The 21,410-nt window shown below is 42.3% G+C and overlaps 1 protein-coding gene across 1 annotated transcript in view; it reads left to right on the forward strand.

Moving 5' to 3' along the window:
* The first annotated feature begins 5,224 nt into the window (after positions 1-5,224).
* The window catches only part of L3MBTL4 (L3MBTL histone methyl-lysine binding protein 4), a 435,810-nt gene continuing 419,624 nt past the window's right edge, over positions 5,225-21,410 (forward strand). Inside the window, exon 1 of the mRNA XM_053664334.1 lies at positions 5,225-5,290. The gene's annotated coding sequence lies outside the window, so the exon portion shown is untranslated. The remainder of the gene's footprint in view (positions 5,291-21,410) is intronic.

The following is a 21,410-nucleotide window of genomic DNA, read 5'->3' on the forward strand; positions in this document are numbered from 1 at the left end:
CTTAAGAGGAGCCAACTCTCCCTGTCCTGATTTCACAGGCACTTGGCAATCTTAACATAACTTGCCTTCCTCTGTAGACTACAAGCAGTGGGAATGTGCCAACCAGAAAACATTGATCTTTTTGGCATTTATGTATGTCCGTATAATTGGCATTCTTGTTTCTGGCTGGTCACTTTAGCCTGATCATATCTGGAAGCATGAACAAAATCAAGATTCTGGACCTACAACGCTGAGAACTAGAGGTAGACCCTGAAATTGCTGCTCTCTAAAGTGCTATTCTGTGAGACACATCCTGTGGAACCTGCTGGTTTCTTCCATGAGGGGTCAATGGCACAGGTATAAATGATCACCACCTTTCCTGACAACTAGCACGTGTTCTGCATATTCTACCACTGCTATTTTTCAGAGGATGCATGCCTAGCTACACAGCTGTTTTGGACATATTGCTATTCAAGAAAATGTGAATTGCCTACTTCTGAAAGTTCCATTTTTCTTTTTCTAGCTCTCTTATCTTGGAGATGATATAGTTGGGTCATCAATATCTATGAAGATGAAATTAAAGGTATTGATTACCTTCCTTCTGTTTTCATACTCTTCTCCAAATCTTATTATTCAGTAGTGGTTATGCTGGGAATTAAGTTTGTCTATTGATAATGAGGATTCTTTTTTTAAAAAAAATATTTTATTTATTTATTTTTAGAGAGTGGAGAAGGGAGAGAGAAAGTCAGAGAAACACTGATGTGTGGCTGCCTCTTGCACGCCCCCAACTGGAGACCTGGCTTGCAATGCTGGCATGTGCCCTGACTGAAAATCGAACAAGCAATCTTTTGGTTCGCAGGCTCTCATTCAATCCACTGAGCCACATCAGTCAGGGCTGACGTGAGGATTCTTATAATGTTCAGCTTATATAGACTCTAAGCATCATCAGAAATACAGTTGACCCTTGAACAATGTGCGGTTTAGGGGAGCCAACTACCCTTCCAGTCATAAATCCCTGTATAACTTAAATTGGCCTTTTGAACATTTGGATGCCTAACCTCCACTTGATTCTTGAACAGTGCAGGTTTGGACCATGCAGGTCAATTGAACGGCAAAAGTCAACTGAGAAAATCCATGTGTAAGTGAACCAATGCAGTTCGAACCTGGGTTGTGTGAGGGCCAACTTAGGGAGTGTAACTGAAAACGGTGTTTTAATGCCTCTACGACAGCTTTGTTTTACAAAAAAAAACAAAAAAGGGAAAGTGTAAAACTATATTTCTATACACATTTTAAGTCATTAATTCAGAATAGTATAATTTTCTTCTTGGTATCATCTGTTTAAAATTAGCTTTAATTCTGCACTATCATTGACACAACTTTTTCTGAGCTAATATTTACATATAAGTAGAACTTTATGCAATTATTTATATTTAAAGCCATGAAAGAAAGTTTAATGTTGAACAGTTCATCATCCAATACAAGTGCAACAGAAAATATAGTGTGTGTGGGTAAAATTATTAACAATGGCATTAATATGAAAACAAACTTGATAGTAATACTTTTTAAAAATAAATAGTGACCAATAAAATAATTTTAGTGGCAATGGACAATCTGCTTATGGAGCAAGCAGAGAATGCTGTTAAGGTAACTTTAATCACTCTGAAGTGTGTAAAGAAATTTGCTTTGTTCATAACTATCACAAATTGTCCTAAGTATATGCTAGAAAGCAATTGTGAGTCTTAAAAACCTATCTGTGTTAAAAGCCATTCCTGTTATTAATCAACTAATAATAAAATGTAATTGAATTCTACTTAGAAAAAATAACATATACATATAAATTATATATAGTGATCCCTCACCTATTGCGGGAGTTATGTTCCAGAGACCCCCATGATAGGTGAAAATCCGCGAAGTAGCTGCGTTATATTTATTTTATTATTAATATATATTTTAAGGCTTTATAAACCCTTCCCACACTCCTATAAACCTTTCCCATTCTCTTATTAACCTTTCCCACACTCTTATAAACACTTCATATGATCCTAATTTTAACAACATATAAAATTCTATATATGAAATATATATAGAATTCATATATATATAAAACCTGTGATACAGTGAAGCCACACTAAGTGAACCGCGACGTAGCGAGGGATGACTGTATATGAAACGTAAACAAACACCATATGATCCCACCTATTAGTGGAACCTAATCAACAAAACAAATAAGCAAGCCAAATATAACCAGAGAAACTGAAATAAAGAACAAACTGACAGTAATGGGAGGTGGATAATGGGGGAAAAAAGGGGAAGGGTTAAAAAGGAACATATATAAAGGACACATGAATAAAGCCAAAGCGGGGTAGAATCCTGGGTAGAAGGTGAGGTTGGGTGGGGCAGGGGAAGTGGTGAGGGAAAAATGGAGACAACTGTACTTGAACAACAATTAAAAAAAAACCCCAACTGGAACAAAGTAAATAAATTCAGCAAGTTTTAAAATGGAGTCTTCCTTATGTAAAGTAAAACACTATCTTAGCAAATAGGCAGGTTTCATTGCCACTTAAGTTGACCTTTCAAACACCTGGATTCCTAACCTCCACTCGACCTTTGAACAGTGCATATTTGGACCATGAAGGTCAATTGAATTGCAAAAATCAACTGAGAAAATCCACATATAAGTGAATAGATAAACACGGATACCTTATAGGGCCAGATAACTTATAGAACTACCTCGACTCTTGTTTTGATGAGCTCCAGAAAGGGGTTCTTCTGTGTTTACTATGTCACAAGGGCTTCCTATCTCAAGGATAAACCATCCTTATCTCTCTGGTCAATATTAACTTTGTTAGTTAGAATTTGTCAGATTCGATTGCATTATAAAAATAAATGCCTAGTAACCATTAATGTTGTAAACCCACTAGTGCATAATGGAACATTGGTACATTACAATAATCAACAATGTGACTATTTCATTTTAATCTGCCACTGTTCAAATAAAAGGGATTTACTATGACAGCTTTAAAAAATTCTGTAATGAATGTACCAGTGCATGCCGGCTTATATTTCCATATAATTTGAATAGCAGTATAGTTTAAAACTGATGTCAGCTTCTCTGAATATAACCATATTTTGTTGTCAACACTGTGCATCTATGCATTTACATTTACTTAACCCTGGATGAGGTTCTCTACCTGGATGAGGTTCTTTCCTGTCAGCTGTTTTACTGGTGTATCCTTTGCTTTGTTTAAATCTAACCCATGAAAATAGCGTTTGTTTTCATGAAGGTAGGCCAAATATATTCATATATCATGTTATAATGATAATTCTTTTTTCCCCCAAAAGTGAAGACAAGGTAAAATAAATTCACTGTATTTGAATTTTAATCCTGCTTTCTGTGATTCTGTAAAACACTGATAATTGTTTTTTCCAAAGGGCCAGTGGAATCAGAAGTTCTCTTAAGTGCTCTTTCTCTGCTGCAGACATTTTGACATTTATGCCACTAAGACTTAGTCTTTAAAGGTAAACAAACACTGCTGGATAGGATTGGGTTACTCTGTAGTAATGGAAGCACTTGTCTTTCACCACCTCACCACCACCACCACCACCACCACCACAGGCTACCTGTGCTCATGTCAGTATCAGAGAGGGGGACTTCTCATCCACCCACTGAGTTCCACTCTAATTTCATGCAGTGTTCAGGTAAGTAAGTATGTATAGGTGGTACCCTGAAGTGGCTGTGTTCACAGATTTACAATTCTCTGCTCTGGCCTGCACTCTGCTTTGGCAAGATATCCTCATGTTTCAGCTCAGCCTTGGAGCCTCAGTCTCCAAGACACTTTGGTGGAAAAGGAAAGTGCACTCCTAGAATCAGAGGCGAGCTGATTTATATAGCCAGAAGTCCCTGCGCCTGGTCCTTGATAGACTGTCCTCCTGCAAAGGAGGACTCCAAATCCTTCGAGTTTGGCCCAAAAGGCACTGTCCTGATTGGTCGGAATGGACCCACTCTGACTGGTCAGTGAAGAAGCTGTTGGGGATATAGCTGTGCAGTTCACATTGGATGGAGAAAAAGCCTCGGTGCTGGCGGCTAAAATTGGATTTCAGGAGCTCCTTTGTAAGGGCTGCCTCAGATGACAGAAACACAGTGCTGGCAGGCAGTGCAGTGTAGGCTTCTCCTGGAAGTACGGTTTGCATGGGAGGTACCTGTGTAGAAATGGCTGCTAGATTCTGTTACTTACTTATTTTTATAAATTTGATCCTAGTTAGCCACTGAGAACCCATTTTTATAGGTCTCTTCAGGTATCTTCTTTCTCCGGGTCCACACAAAGGACCAGTCTCACCTGAAAACCAAAGTTTTAGTTCTTGGCTTATGGTAGTCAACAACCAAGCAAAAAAGATCATTTGGGGGTACTATTATTGTTAATCATGTTAAGTTATTGAATCTTATAGGAAGCAACAAACTAATATTTGTTCTGAACCTGCCTGCTATTTTGTCTATTGCAGTTTATACACAAGGTGCTTCAACGGAGAAAATTCTATTTAATAGACACAAAATACAGTCTTTACTTACTATATAAGTTCTAATTACAAACAAAAATAAATGATTCAATAAATTCATTTAAACCTCGACAATTCCTTGTAAAAGGCTAAAGTTAATCAGTAAGACTGTGAGTTACCTGAGGGCAGGAACTCAATTGCTCCCTTTTCCTGCTCAATCCCAAGTAGATACAGCTGGGTCAGTAAACATTTGTTCTCTCACTTGAAAAGAGTAATCTTTTACTTTGAAATGATATCTTTGTAAAATGAGTGTAGCAAAGTCAAGCGTGGAACGGCGCATTGAGGGAGGTCGCAAAATCTGAAGAATCAACAGGACAGAGAGGAATCAGAGAAGAGAGAACACTGGAAGGTGATCCCTAAGAAGTAGGAAGAAGCAGGGGTGAGGGTCTGGGGGCGACGTTACTGTAGGGGGGAGGGGTCAGGCAGGAAGTAGCCAAGATTTAGGGGAGTACTTCTCAGGGAATAAGGGGAAAAAGGCACTAGAAAATAGTGCCGCAGTCTCCTTCCTCCCACGTGGGAGCCCCGACTCCGGTGGGTCCCAGGTCCACTCGGCTCCCCGAGGAGCATTCCGAGCGAGGCAGGTGCAGCAGGAGCATGCGCGCGGGGCGCCAGGGGGGAGGCTCTGCGCCCCTACCCTGCGCGTGCACCCCCGCTCCCCTCCCGCGGCACTGCCGGACTAGCGGCGCCCCAGCCAGGACCAGCCCAACCTCCAGCTCCCCGCCTGTCCTGTCGCCTTTTGCAGCTCGGCTCCGCTCGGGTAAGGGGACGCCGCCGCCCAGCTAGTTCAGTCGGTAGATCCTGTGAGCGGCCGCGGAAGCCTGGTCGAGCTTCGAGCCCCGCGCCGGGTGGGGGGGCGCGCGTGACGCCTGCCAGGGGGCCGGGCCGGGAGGTTGGTGGCCGTTAGGAATCGCCCTCGCCGGGTCCCTACTCTTTCTCTTTCGCCTCCAGGCACGCGCCGGGGTCCCCGCGCGAGGCGCTGCCCCACTTGTGCCCCGCCGCACAGCTCCTCTGCTGGTCGCCGAGGTCCGGCAGGGGTGCCGGGCCGCCACCTGGGCGCGGAGGAGCCGGCTTAGCGGGACGAGGGGCGGGGCCCTGGCTCTCTGGGGGTCCGAAGGGGGCCCTTCGACTGCCCTGCGGTAGGCATTTGGCTTTAGTTACCCCTCGGGGCCGGCGTCCCACCCGTCTTCCTGCTTCTTCTCCGCCAGGGGTTCGGGGTAGGAACCTCTGCCGGAGTTCGGACTCCGGCCGTCGGCGTGACCCCCGCGACCGCTTCATCACTCCACTTGCTTTCCTCCCCTTTCCTGCTCCCGGAGTTCTGCCCTGTTCCGGGGTAGGAACCTTGAAAGTGAGTGCAGGGCGGACCTCTGGCCGGTATCTGACGGTTAGAACTAGCTCGTCCTCCTCCCCCAAACTGCTAGGGGGACGCCCAGTCCGAAGTCTCCCTGCCTTCTACGCAGAGGGGCGGAGGTCCGGACTTGCGGATACCGCTTACCAGGGCCAGCGGGGCCAGCGCGCGGTTACCTGCGAGATTGGTGTAAGAGTTTTTCAGGAAGTGGGGGAATGAAGTCGGGGAACTTTGGTGGTGTTATCCTCTGCCTTTTATATCCCAGAGTGTTGATTCAAGTTCACAGGGTGAACTTTATCTTAAATATGCTTTATCCACTTAGAAGGACACTCTTAATCTGTCTGTTGCCCACAGTGACGACTTCAAAAAAGGAAGGTCTGGTTTTGGTTATTGTTGAGACTGCACTGTGTGATAAGCAGATGGAAGTCATCCTGGTTACCTGGACCTGCCTTTGGGCCATTTCCGTGTGGACGAGGACTACTTACTCTCACTTCAGGGTTATTTCCTCTCTACACACTTGTGGGTGTAACCTTCTGGATCCCACAGGTGGAGTTTCTTGTGGCAGGCTCCAGGGTCAGCCCTTAGCTGGAAGAAGTGTAGTGGGGTCTCGTGGTGTTTTCCAGCCCACTTAACTCCAAAAAGGTTAAAGTGGCAAACCGGTGGTGCTGGCTGGAGTTTGTTTTAGATGCTTGACAATGCAAAGACTTTAAATACTTTTAGTTCTTCACAAGATGAGATTTTTGGAGCAGATAAATTGATTGGATTCTGCTATACCCACTGGGTATATAATTGTTGAGTAAGAAGGAAGATAAGCGTGAAACTACTATTAATTATGTTCTGAGGTTGCGAGGCACATTGATGAGTTTGTGTTTTATGTAGTTGACTGCAAAACTGTCACTTAGCACTTTGCTGGAAGATACTGTGATCAAAAGAAGTGTTAAGCTTGGTGTACCTCTACAGTGAGCTCTTGTTTTTGTTTGTTTTTTTTTCCTAAGAAAGGGCATTTGTGGGAAGCTGACCTGGTAAAGACAGAATTAAAGAAAGTTAAGGAACTGCCTTAACTTTAATTTTTGAAGAGAAATTATCATTTGTAAATTTATAAGACTCCTAAGTGAGGTCTACCATCTATACATTTCATTGCAGTAACTGATTTGTACCTTAAGTTACACTTCTAATTCATCTTTATTTTTCTTAAAATTTCACTTGTCATTTGTACAGTAAATCATGTACTACATGTGTTCATACATTCATATGACACTGAAAGTGTCGAGGAGATAAAACATGTGAACCAAATCACTTATGAACAACATATGACAATGAACAAACAAGAGCTGAGACTAAAATGACCTAAAATAAATGCCAGTGGTATGAGACAGACAGTGGCCCAGGGCTTTGGCAAGGAAAGGGTTTTTTGGGGGTATTAAGTGATCAGAAAAGGACTCAATGTTGGGCCTCGGGCTGAGTCTTGAGAAATGGATATTGTATAGATGGACAGGGAGAAGGAAGAGGAGTGGGGGGAACTTGGAGGTAGAAAGGTGTTTCATGTATCACAAGAGGGGTGATTATGACTTGTTTAAAGCTAAGATTGTTTGCAGTGCCCAGCTTGGGCAGTGTAGGTGTGCATGCTCTCCACACCAGCCCCTAAACCTCCCAAACCAGAACACTTGTGTTCTGTTCTTCACGATCCAGTGTAACGCCTCCTCTTCGAAGGCTTCTTTGGTTCTTACACCAGAGTTCCTTCCTTTGACTTCTGTTTTTTCTGGTTTACTTACAATGTATGTATAAAACCAGATTTTTTAAAAAAATAGCCTAGACCGTAGATTTTGCCATTTTCTGCTTATTTATTTGTTTATTTATTTATGTTGAGGTTTAATTGACACACAACATTATATTAGTTTCAGGTATACAACATAATAACTTATGTATATTGAAAAATAATTACCTCAATAAATTTGGTTAACATCCATCATCACACATAGTTACAAAATTTTTTTCTTGAGATGTCAATTTTTAACATCTTCTCTTTTAGCAACTTTGAAATATGCAATGCAGTATTATTAACTATAGTCACCATTAACTATGGCCATCATAAAAAGTTTATGTATTTTTCATAATTTAGTTTCTGTTTTTAAGGAACATACATGTTTATTAAGGGAAGGAACAAGTCCTTAGTTCTGTTTTTATTCAGGATGTTTTGCACTGTGGTCAGAGTTTGGCTTAAATGACATAACCATTCTCGCCTGGTGTGGTACTTGACACGTGGTTAAGTGCATCCTTGACAGATACTTGTAGGACTGAATCCATGTGTGAGCAGGCAGCTGCTGAGCAGAGGTGCCAGTGATACAAGCAGCAGTCAGGAAGATCAGTCTGACTATGAAGGAAGATTTGCAGATGGGAAGTCCTGGAATCCTGCTTGTGAAGAAGAGGGGGGGACCTGAAAGTCACTGGGTGGAAGGCTCTAGAGGTCACACCACCTACAGTCTGACGGAGGAGGCAGGGAGTCCCGTCCCCTCTGCCCCTTTAACCCAGCCAGTTCTTCACGTGTGGTGTAGATTCCCTTTCTCTAGAGCAGAGAAGACTTTGAAATCATCATTAGGTAAGGGTTAATTGTTTCAATTATTTTGATTAAAAAAGAATGCTGCTGCTGTTGAAATGGGAAGTTAGCAGGAGGGCCAGGTTGGTGGGTTGGGAGCAGGGTGGAGCAACTTTCGTTCAGTTTTTAGACTATTGAATTGTAAGAGACACTGACATGGCAGGTTTGTAGAGAGTAACTCAGATGTTGGGCCAGAGAAAGCCAGATAGGAAATACTCAGCCGGAATGGGGGTGTCAATAAAAAACCTGAGACAGCATCTCAGCATCTAGCAGAAAGGAAAGAGGAATTTCATGAGTGGGGAGTGGGGTACACCCAGAGGAGGAGTCAGTGAGGAAAGCTAAGGGGTGGTCAGCTGGGAAGGAAAAATCAGGTGTCACGGTAACAGGGAAGCTGGTGGAGGACCATAGGGGGAATTCCCAGTTAGGTCTGGTCAGTGGCTGATGAAAATCAGAATTGAGAAGATGTACCTGAATTTGGCTAGAAGGAGGTGATCTCAGTGGTCAGGCTTCAGTGTGAGCTGCTGGTAGTGGTTTTTTTTCTGTTTTAGGTCTATGGATGTCCCTTTTCATTTGAATAGTGTTTTGTAGTTTACAAAGCATTCCTACCTATAGCACTGTGAATATATTTTGAGGATAATTTGGGGGATAATACGTTCTTTATTATAAGAACATATGTCCACGTGAAGAAAACTATTTGGGACCATTTAAAAAAACAATGGACTGTTCACGTACTTCAAAGTGGCCCTTACATCAAGTATTAAAAATATAGACATTATATTTAAGCAGAATAAAGCAAAAACAATGAATTAGAAGATACTTGGGCCCTGGCTGGTATAGCTCAGTGGATTGAGCACAGGCCTGTGAAGCAAAGGGTTGCTGGTTCGATTCCCAGTCAGGGCACATGCCTGGGTTGCAAGCCAGGTCCTCAGTAAGGGACACATGAGAGGCAACCACACATTGATGTTTCTCTCCCTCTCTTTCTCCTTTCCTTCCCTTCTCTCTAAAAACAAATAAATAAAATATTTTAAAATATTTAAATTTAAAATATTTTAAAATTTATTAGGAGATACTTGGGAGAAATGAAGCTAAGATACTTGGGAGAAATGAAGCTCTTCAGTTAATCCACACATGTAGTATCTTTTATTTAAACATTTGCACTACTGTTTTTCTGTTTAGAACAGTGCCTCAGAGGAATTTATCTTTATTTTGCAGATATACCTTTCATAGTAGCAGTGGAAAAATGAAACCTTTCCTCTGAGCCCTCCAGAGTTGTCACCGCTCCCCTGGCCTGTGTGTGCCTTCCAGGAAAGGTGCCACTGTGGTAGGGCCCCGTGGAGCGTCACCTGCTGAACCTGGATTTTGTGTTGATTTCAGCTCACGTGTGAAGCATTCTGTTAATGAAACCAGCCATTGTGGAGAATGCTTATGCATCAGATCATTAAGATGGATCTTAAGTGATGAAAGTGTGGTTGCTGCCACAATTAATCATTGAAAATAAGTTGTTTGGAAAGTGTCATGCAGGGGGATGTGGAAGCAGAACCGCGGTGCATGTCTCTTTTCTTTGTCACCGTACCTAGTGCGTGTCTCTTTTCTTTGTCACCGTACCTAGTGCGTGTCTCTTTTCTTTGTCACCGTACCTAGTGCGTGTCTCTTTTCTTTGTCACCGTACCTAGTGCGTGTCTCTTTTCTTTGTCACCGTACCTAGTGCGTGTCTCTTTTCTTTGTCACCGTACCTAGTGCGTGTCTCTTTTCTTTGTCACCGTACCTAGTGCGTGTCTCTTTTCTTTGTCACCGTACCTAGTGCGTGTCTCTTTTCTTTGTCACCGTACCTAGTGCGTGTCTCTTTTCTTTGTCACCGTACCTAGTGCGTGTCTCTTTTCTTTGTCACCGTACCTAGTGCGTGTCTCTTTTCTTTGTCACCGTGCCTAGTGCGTGTCTCTTTTCTTTGTCACCGTACCTAGTGCGTGTCTCTTTTCTTTGTCACCGTACCTAGTGCGTGTCTCTTTTCTTTGTCACCGTACCTAGTGCGTGTCTCTTTTCTTTGTCACCGTACCTAGCTAGAGAGGCTTTTAACTAGAGGGGCAGATGCACAGTATGACACTTTCGCTCAGAGTTTTTGGTGTGTAAGCTATTATGATATCTTTTAAGGTGAGGATAGCTGTTTAGATTAAGTCATTGTTGCCCTAAAGAACCTAAGTGGGGACTGTTCCTGTGGTGGCAGCAGGTGGAGCTTAGACTGACAGATGCAGGAGGTTTCGCAATCACTTCCAAGTGCGGTCACCACGCGAAAGAAGGTCTCTGCACCTGGGTAGAAGTGGTGACAGGCCTGGGCATTGGCACCAACTCTCAGCTGGGCCTGAAGATGGCGTAATCCCTGCTAATTAATAAAGAAGCTACAGCCAGGCTTGGTGAAGGAGGTGAAGGAGGTCAACGAGTCCTTGTTAAACTGGCCTCCATTGGAGAATGTTGGCAACTTTATTAAAGCTATTTAGGCCTATGATATTGAAGCCCCATAACATATTCAAGGCAAATGATCTTTTAGAGAATGCAAACATGACCCAGGTTCAGACTATGCTGGTGGCTCTAGCCAACCTGGCTAAAACCAGAGGATTCCATACCAGCATTGACACTGGAGTAAAGTATGCAGAGAAGCAAACCCAATTTTCAATGAAGAAAAATTAGATGCTGGCCAAAATGTCTTTGATTTGCAGATAGGAATGAACACATGTGCCAGCCAGCAGGTATGACAGACTGTGGACCAGGAGGCACCTTTATGATCCCCAAATCCAAACAGACAAACCTGTTGAGCAGAACACGATTAGTCTGCAGATGGGTACCAACAAAGGGGCCCACCAGGTGGGGATGTTAGTGCCAGGTACCAGAAGAGACATCTGTGACCAGAAGCTCACCTTACAACCAGTGGACAGAATGACAACTTCTCTATAGGTGGGTACCAACAAAGTCACTTTCCAGAGAGGAATGAGTGTATATAGGCTCTGTGGCAAGTGCAATATATGATCCTAAACATTGTGCTGCTCCAGCAAAACCTGTCATTCATGACGGAAACCTAGGAACAGAAGCAAATGGGATGGAAATCAGTGGTAGTGAATAGCAGACACGATACCCAGATGAGGACCACGGCGGTTACCAGTATGGTGACCCAGGCATTGAGTATTAGCCAGAGAGAGGAGCTCAGTGCTTAGACTGCTGTTTTTATTCAGTGAGAACCAGGAGGGCCTTGACTAGTTTTTATCTTGTCTGCCTAAAACACCAACATGCTTATTATACCTAAAAGAAATAGTGCTTCCCAAACATTCCTTTTTCTTTTTTTTTTTGCCTCTTCGTTAAATAGTTGCCTTTCCCCGCTGTAACAGTTAAATTCTACAGCACAACCTATAACTCATATATGAAGGAAAAAGGAATGCTCTGAAAAGAGAGTACTCTTGTACAGCCGATTCTTTATCCCAGATCTAAGCATTTGTACCATCTTTTACTGAAACTGCTGTAGGAAGCTTTTTTCTCTTTTCTCTTAAAAAAAAAAAAAGACAGCTTAGTGCCTGGTTTTTACATGGAAGACTTAAACTCATTCTTTCACGTTTATAGCCAAAGGTCTGCCTTTACTTATAAAGTCTGCCAACTAAATTGAAGATGCAGCATTTTACAAATTAATACATCAATGTTTCTACAGTATTTTTTGATAATTTTTAAATAAATCATGATCTGTGTGCGAAAAAATAAATAAAAACACAGCAATGACCCAGGTCGGGGGGCGAGGCATGTTTCCTGGGTGTCCACTTGGTGTCAGTTGTGTGCGTGTGTGTGGGGGTGATGAATACAGACATAACCGCTGCCTTCAGGGAGCATGTAGTCTGCTGGGACAGATATGAACAATCTCTGAAGTAAACGTCTAAGGACAGACTGTAAGTACACTATGAGAAAAACCAACAGGTGTGCCTGTGTATGGGTGTGTTGGTCAGAAAAGGCCCCTGTGTGGATGAATAGCTGCAGAGAGAAGCATGTGTGCAAGGCCCTCGAGGTGGTCTTGGTGCACTGGAAGGAGGGAGAGAAGGCCAGTGAGGCAGGAAGGCTGGTCAGGGCCTGAGCAGGAAGCCCCAAGAAAACCACGTTGAGGATTGTGCATTCTGTTTTTCTTGCCCCAGGAAGGCTTTGCAGAGTCTGAGAAGGGGTGTGACATGATCTGCTTTATATTGGGAGAGACCCACTCTGGCTGCCAGCTACAGAATGTCGTGCAGGTGTAAGGCCAGTTAGGATGCCATTGTAGGGTTTCAAGTGGGAGTCCTGGGGCTTGGGCCCTGGGCCCTGGGGCTTGGGCCAGGGAGGTGGGTAAGGAGGTGGATAGAAATGAAGGGACTTCAGGAGTATTTTAGAAGTAGAATTTACAAAGTTTCTGATGGGCTAGAGGGCACAGGAAAGAGAATCTACAGAACCATACCAGACAGGGCTGTTGGGAACCTCCCTGCCTGGTTTCAGGAGCCATACCGCGCCCCCCCCCCCCCCACCCCCATGGCTAAGGCTAAGTGAGTGACCTTAAGCCACTAAGGAGACAAAGCTTATCTCCTTGGCAGGGGTGCCCGCCGCTTATGCTCCTTTTACTTCACCCTGCCTGGCCCTCAATGCTTGATCAGTTAGCCAATGACGGGTAAGATTCCCCAAGGGGGGGAATGATTTAAGACAGGCATGATCCTGGGGAGGGCCCAGGGAAGGACTTGGGGGGGGCTATAGCAAAAGGCGGTGATGGACTCTTGCCCCTCGGCTTTGACATAGCCTGAGTCCTCATTCTGTCTGCAAGAAGTCTCCTAATCTCTTGGCTGCCTTACTTCCTCTGCCTGATTTAAGCCTGAAACAATTATAGAGGGTGGTGCAGCCTGTGCTGGAAAGGGTGGGTTCCCTGGGTGATCAGGCCTGAGAAAGGATATGTAAAATCCTGTGAAACCTGCTTTGTTTAGAATGCTCTCAATTAAGTGATAAGCAAGAAGTTTGTTCCTCAAAGTTTTGTAGCCTTTAGCTAACAGACCCTGACTCAGAATAGGCCCTCAGAGTTCTTTGTATGTTGTCTATTGTTTGAGCCTGACTGCCTGACAATGAGTAATGAGCTTTACCTGTATTCCTGTGCAAATTGAAACCCAGTAAAACCCTGTCAAGGCAAGGGTCAGCATGCTTTCCTCTTAAGAGAGTGGCCAGGCTGCTCCAAGGCAGTCTCCCTCTTGAGAGAGTAGCTGTGCCGTCCCTTTTCCTCCACAGGACTTGGTAGTCCTTGTGAATTTGTCTCATACCTCATCCATAATGCCGCGGACACTGTGGGCTGGTGTCCGCATCACAGGGCTGTTTTTTAAAAAATATATTGTTTTTTCCTAAATATATTTTATTGATTATGCTATTATAGTTTTCCCAATTTTTCCCCTTTACCCTCCCTCTGCCTTGCACCTCCAACCCTCCAGCATTACCCCTTGTCCTTAATTCATGTCCATCGGTTGTACAGGTAAGTTCTTTGAATTCTCTGTTTCCTATACCATTTTTTAAAAAATACATTTTATTGATTATGCCATTACAGTCGTTCTGTTTCCCCCCTTCATTCCCCTCCACCCTGTACACCCCTTCCCCCACCATTCCCCCCCTTTAGTTTATAACCACGTGTCTCAAGTTCTTTAGATTCTATATCTCCCCTACTATTCTTGCCTTCCCCCCATCTATTTTCTACCTACCATTTATGCTACTTATTTTCTGTACCTTCTCCCCCCTTCTCCTTCTCCCACTCCCCTGTTGCTAACCCTCCATGTGATCTTCATTTCTATGGTTCTGCTCCAGGTCTAGCTGTCCTCTTAGTTTGCTTTTGTTTTAGGTTGGTTCTTAATAACTGTGAGTTTGCTGTTTTTTCAATGTTCATCTTTTTTATCTTCTTTTTCTTAGGTAAGTCCCTTTAACATTTCATATAATAAGGGCTTGGTGATGATGAACTCCTTGAATTTGATCTTATCTGAGAATCACTTTATCTGCCCTTCCATTCTAAATGAAAGCTTTGCTGGATAGATCAATCTTGGATGTAGGTCTTTGGATTTTATGACTTGGAATACTTCTTTCCACCCCCTTGCCTGTAAGGTCTCTTTTGAGAAACCCGCTGACACTCTGATGGGAACTCCTTTGTAGGTGACTGTCCCCTTATCTCTTGCTGCTTCTAGGATTCTCTCCTTCATTTTAATCTTGGCTAATGTAATGATGATGTGCTTTGGTGTGTTCCTTCTTGGTTCCAACTTCTTTGGGACTCTCTGAGGTTCCTGGACTTCCTGGAAGTCTATTTCCTTTGCCAGATTGGGGAAGTTCTCCTTTATTATTTGTTCAAATAAGTTTTCCACTCGTGGCTGTTCCTCTTCCCCTTCTGGTACCCCTATAATTCGGATGTTGGAACATTTAAAGATGTCCTGAAGGTTCCTAAGCCTCTCATTATTTTGAACTCTTGTTTCTTCATCCTTTCCTGTTTGGTCATTTTTTCCTCTTTCTGGTCCACTCCTTTGATTTGAGTCCCACTTACCTTTCCATTACTATTGGTTTCCTGTGCATTTCCATTCATTTCAATTAGTTTAGCCTTCATATGTTCCTCTAATTTGTGACTAAAATCAACCAGTTCTGTGAGCATCCTGATCACCAGTGTTTTGAACTGTGCATCTGAAAGTTTGGCTATTTCTTCATTGCTTAGATTTATGGGCTCTGGGGCTCTGAGTTGTTCATGAGCCATATTTTGATCTGTTCATGCCTGTTACATATGAGGAGCAGAGCCTTAGTTGTTCACCAGGGCGGAGCTACCCAAGTGGCTGGTTTGTGACGCTGTATGTGGGGGCAGGGTCAGAGAGGGAGCAATGGTGGTCCCCTCTGCTGCTTCCCACCACTGGGGCCTGCATGGTATGTCTCACCGTTCGCTCCTTCACCAGTTTCTTTGCGTGAGAATGTGTGACCATGGTCAGCCCTCAGTGAGTGCCTGCTACTCCACACCTGGGATCCGCCCACGGCTGCCGGTAGGCCTGGGTTGTGTACCTGGGTTGTGCACCTGGGTGGGTCTGGTGGATCTTTCCTGCCCCACCCTGCTCTACTGCTGGCTCCGCCCCCTTACCGGTTTGGCTGAAGGGTTGTTGTCACACTTCCGTATAGTTCAGTTTTCTGTGGTTTGGCTGTGTTTTTGTTGCTAAAACTTTGTTGTTTTTAAACTTGGTTGTGTGAGAAGGCATAGTGCTTCCATCTATGCCTCCATCTTGGCGGAAGTCTCCTATACCATTTTTTCTCTCTCCCTGTCTATTTTATGCCTACCAATTATGTTTCTTATTCCCTCTACCTTCCCCCCATTTTTCTTCTCCCCCTCCTCACTGAAAAACCTCCATGTGAGGTCCATTTCTCTGATTCTGTTCCTGTTCTAGTTGTTGCTTAGTTTTTGTTTTTGTTGTTTTTCTTTTCTTTTAGGTTCAGTTGTTGATAGGTATGAGTATGTTCTCATTTTACTGTTCATATTTTTTGTCTTCTTTTTCTTAGATAAGTCCCTTTCACATTTCATATAATAATGGCTTGGTGATGATGAACTCCTTTAACTTGATTTTATCTGAGAAGCACTTTATCTGCCCTTTTATTCGAAATGAAAACTTTGCTGGACAGAGTAATCTTGGATGTTGGTCCTTGCCTTTCATGACTTCAAATACTTCTTTGTAGCTCCTCCTTGCCTCCAAGGTTTCTTTTGAGAAATCAGCTGATAGTCTTATGGGCACTCCTCTGGGTAACTCTCTTTTTCTCTTGCTGCATTTAAGATTCTCTGTCTTTAATCTTGGGTGACTTAATAATGATGTGCCTTGGTGTGTTCTTCTTTAGGTCCAACTTCTTTGGGACTCTCTGGGCTTCCTGAGCTTCCTGGAAGTCTGTTTCCTTTGCCAGATTGGGGAAGTTTTCCTTCATTATTTGTTCAAACAAGTTTTCAATTTCTTGCTGCTCTTCTCCTCTTTCTGGTACCCCTATGATTCGGATATTGGAACGTTTCAGGCTGTCCTAGAGGTTCAAAAGTGTCTCTTCACTTTTTTGGATTCTTGTTTCTTCATTCTGTTCTGGTTGGATGTTTATTTCCTCCTTTTGTTCAAATTGTTGCTTTGAATCCTGGTTTCCTTCCTGTCACTGTTGGTTCGCCGAGTATTTTGCTTTATTTCATTTTGGGTATTTTCATGTGTTTTTTCACTTTTCGACCACACTCAATCAGTTCTGTGAGCATTTTGATTACCAGGGCTTTAAATTCTCCATTAGTTAGGTTGGCGATCTCCTCATCACTTAGTTCTCTTTCTGATGTTTTGTTCTGTTCTTTCATTTGGGCTCTATTTTTTGTCTTGGCACCCCCAGTAAGTTGTAAGGGGGTGGGGCCTTAGGGGTTCACCTGGGCAGGGCCATCCTCCTTGCTGTGCTGTGGTGCTGCCTGTGGGGAAGGGGCCAGAGAGGGAACAGTGCAGCTTGCCTACTGGGCTCTAGCCCACTTTCCAAGGAACTCTCATGTGAGACTGGGAGTTTCTCCCACTGAGGCAACCCCCTCAGTAGTCCACCGTCAGCTCTGAGTCTCAGTTTCTTGTGTCAGCCCCGCCCATGAAGTCCTTCGCTTTGTTGGGGTTGCTCTCAGCCAGCCTCACCCGGGAGTCTGCCGCCTTACTGTTGGTTTTTAGCAGTCTGGTTGTTCTGTTTAACTGTTTCTTTAATTCCTTGGTTGTCAGAGTTCCATGCAGTTTGCTGTTCTGGCATTTCTGGTTGTTTGGTGATTTTAGATTGGTTGTTATCCTCCTTTTGGTTGTGTGAGGAAGCAAAGGGTTTCTACCTACATCTTCATCTTGGCGGGAACTCTACTCATGTCTCAAATATATATTTCTTTTTTTTTTTTAATTAAATTTTATTTAGTTACTTTTCAAGTACATTTTTTTAATCAAATATATATTTCTTAATGATAGTAGGTGGTCCCTGTTTATTCTGTCTTTATGTGCCTAGCCAAATACAACTGTCACTACTGTTGAACTGTGGCAAAGACATAAATTAGTAATAGCACTTCGAAAGCTAAAACAAGTTGTAAAGTAATTGAAGTTTAACCAGGTTGATAAGAAAAATATATACAATTACCTGGTTTTGAGTTCTATCTTATTATGGCTTTATGCTCTTTACCTACCTCTTAAGTTTCTACTGATAATAAAGGATAAAAAAACCTTGTAACATATATTTTTAATCTAGACCCCTTATTGCAGAGTTGCCAAAATGAACGGACAGTGAAAAGACCTAATTTTGTCCACATTTACCCATCTGAGTAATGACAGAGTTGAAACTGTGACTTGAGCTTCCTGAACCCTAGTCCAGGCATTTTTCTATTATAGCATGTTTACCTTTGTTTTCATGGCCTAGTTTTGCAATATGGTTGTGTTCAATAGCTTGGCAAATATTATTCCAGAGTAGTAATTCTTTGTGTCCTTGTACAGTTGGGGATTATGAAGCCAGCAATACAAATATCTGCTAAGTAAGACTATGTTTATGTATTCCATATGCACTGATTTAGTGTCTACTTTGGCCAAGGACGTACAAGGCTGTGGGAGATGAGAAGGAGACAAACAGACACTGAGGTGCTGGTCCTGCCCCCAGGATGCTCGCAACCAAGGATGCAGATTCAAATTTGAGACTTCTCCTGTCACATTAGAAAAGATGCACTGGTTCATTTTGTATTTATTCATTCAGCAACATTTTTGAGTACCTATTATGTGCCAGGCACTGGCACTGGGTACTCTGTCCTTTTTACCCAGGAAATAAAGGTAGGTGGGAATGGACATGTTAGTGAGTGGGCCTTCGGACTCTACAATAGTTGTGTGAAGAATGTCAGTGCCTGTGCTGACAGGAGGATGGCTGTGCTTCCTAGAAGTTGTTGAGAGTGAGACTGTCTCCATCAAGTCCCTAACTGACAAGCATTATCGTTCTGTTCCACAGATGGTACACGAGAAGCTGGGTGTGGGAGGTCGCACAGTGGCAGGGTGAAGTTCCCTCTATGCCAGTTCTGGTCTAGTCAGCTTGGTCATGCAGCACTCCCTCAGAGGCCGTGTGTCACAGACGAAGGAACAGCCAAAGTCTCAGTCAACCCCCGGTGGGGATGACTGATGTCCTCGGGGTTGTGTTACATCTGTATTGTTTATGTGGTCGCTGTTAGCATATGACACAAAAGAAGACAGATAGGTTCACTTCTTGAAAATTGAAAATCTCTGTCCTCATCTTTGAATGTCCTCACTGAGTGTTGGATTTCAGGTGAAGATAATACATTCTCCAAAATGAATAGGCTTGTCAGTATGAGCATTAAAAAAGTTCAACTTTTCCCTAGGCTAAATTACTAAAAATGTCAGTCAAGATCGAAAGTAAAAAGTAGTAGTTTATAAATTATTTTGAAAGATGATTTAATTCACTCATGTTCTTTAAATTATTCTGATTTTTGTCTAATTTACTTCAAAATTTCCACAATGAAGGTCCCTATAATTAAATAAATGCATAGGTCCCTTTTCTATCCTTCGATAAACTTTCTTCTAGGACTAAAAATAAGGAAATCTTTTAAAGAGGGGACAGAAAATTGAATTTTTAAATTTATTTTTGTTTTCAGAGTTTGAACTTACTCCCATCCCCTGCCAGGCATAAAATAAATGTTTAAATGAATGGCCTGGGGTGTAGCTGTCACTCCTATTTCTTTTTCACTTATTTATAGAAAGATCCAAAGTGGAAGAATGTTCATGAATATTATATGTAGACCAGGGGTTTCAACTTTATCAACCATTTGATAACATATTTGGAACATCCCCCTTATTATCTTGAAATGAAATTAATAGGTAAATAACTTACCCATACATACTTTTGAAAAAGTCAGTATAATACTCATACATAATAAAATAGAGAAATAAATGGAAGGCAGTTTATAATTAAAATGATAGGTATTTCAAAGTGTTTGGACATGATTAGTCTAGAAAATAAAATGAAGTAGTTGGATGCTTGTACCTATGTGTACATTCACCTGTATGTGAAAGTGACCAGTACAAGTGCTGACACAGTGGGTTTGCATTACGGAAGGAGAGCCTTTGAGTAGCATTCTTGCTCAGCGGCATAATTTTCTGAAATGTGAAACTTTAGCAAATTTTCTGAAACTTTAGCAAATTTCAGTATTTGCTAAAGTTTAACACAAAACAAAGTAAGACCTTTCTTCAATTTACACATAGGTGCATTCTGGGAAAGACACTGCTTTCTAAGTATATATAAAATGGAGTTGCGCTGAAGACCTAGAGAAGTGTGAATAGGTTTTTCACACATTATGAATGTCAAGTGAGACTCTCACCTTTGCAGTAGCCTATTCCATTTTTTTATTTTTAAAATAGAAATTGAGAAAGTTTGTTTTAGTACATAGGGTATACCCATATATGATTTGGCTACAATATGTGAGTCTTTGTATGAAAACTTTTTTTCTCTTCATTTGTGCTTTATATGCAGCTGCCTTCTTACCCAGTTTACTTGTTGCTCTGGGTAAATTTTGAGATTTGGGGTGAGAATGGGGGGATTGGATTCCAGTACATTGTTAAGGCTTGAATATGATGTAAGAAGCAACAAGAATTCAGATTTCCACAAAGTACTGTTTTGTTTTATTTATTGTTTATCATTACCCAAGGACATTTTTTCCATTGCATTTAGAGAGAGAGGAAGGGTTAAAAGAGGGGAGAGAGAAACACTGATGTGACAGAAGCATCAGTTGGTGGCCTCCTGTGCACGCCCAGACGGGATCACACACACCTGGGATCCAACTTGCAAGCTAGGTATGTACCCTGACCAGGAATGCAACCTACAGACTTTTGGTTACGGGACAGTGCTCCAACCAATGGAGCCACACCAGCCAGGGCCACAAGGTGCTATTTTAATGGAGTTTGACAACTGTCAACATTCAGAGAATGAAATTTAATATGTAAGATGAATATAAAGTGATGTCTGTAAATTGCCTTATAAGGATTAAAAATTAAATATGAGTCATGTGCTGATATTATACACACACACTCATACTTGTATATGATAATTTTGGGTTAATTATTAATTTGGTGACCATTACTGTCTATGAGAGATATAAAGGTATATTCCTCTTTCAGTTCAATTTGCTTGCCTCTATATTATTAGACTCACATATACTTTAAGATTGTGTTTAAAGAGTAGGGCTTGTGGCCTGATGAAGTCTTTTTATAATGCAAGGGAGGTGAGAGTAGACTAACCTATCAGGTAACTTACAAGTGTGTCCTAGTCCAGGCTTTTGATGCTCAAAGGTGAGGATGAGGAAACATGGGGACGTAAGAGCATGGCTTAGTGGGTTTAGCCTCTGTCACAGTCTGCATTGAGGAAGGAGTTCAAGGACTGGCGCCTCTCTGAACCTGTCTGTAGATTACAGTTCCCAGGAGGTATGTATTGATTTGGGGGGTGAGTGTTAAACCATTTTCTTGAATATTGCCTGTATGTGCTGAGCTTTGTGGTCAGTTTCCTGAGTAGTTTACAAAAATCGGACCCACAGATTTTTACAGTCATTCTTCTTTGATATTATCTCTGGCCTCTCTTCCACTTTTTTTTTTTTTTTTTGGTCTTTTATCTTGCTTCACTCTATTACAGTCTAATGGTAGAAACACCTGGGTAGAATGCATTCAGTGGTTTATCAACTGATAATGGATCTACACCAAAACCAGAAGTAAAGGAAACACACGAAATTGGCATATTAAATTGTTTAAGGCTCACTCTTTGAGTTTTGAAAGGCTTATTGATAGTCTAGTATTTGGTAGACTTAACAAAAAGAACTTTTCAAGGTTGTGATTGCAGAAACTCACTAACTTGGGATAATCTTATCCCATACTTTTTTTTAGCACTATAAAGGTGTGT

Source organism: Artibeus jamaicensis, unplaced genomic scaffold, assembly GCF_021234435.1.
Source record: "Artibeus jamaicensis isolate MK-2021 breed Jamaican fruit bat unplaced genomic scaffold, CSHL_Jam_final contig_354, whole genome shotgun sequence".
Taxonomy (NCBI): Eukaryota; Metazoa; Chordata; class Mammalia; order Chiroptera; family Phyllostomidae; genus Artibeus; species Artibeus jamaicensis.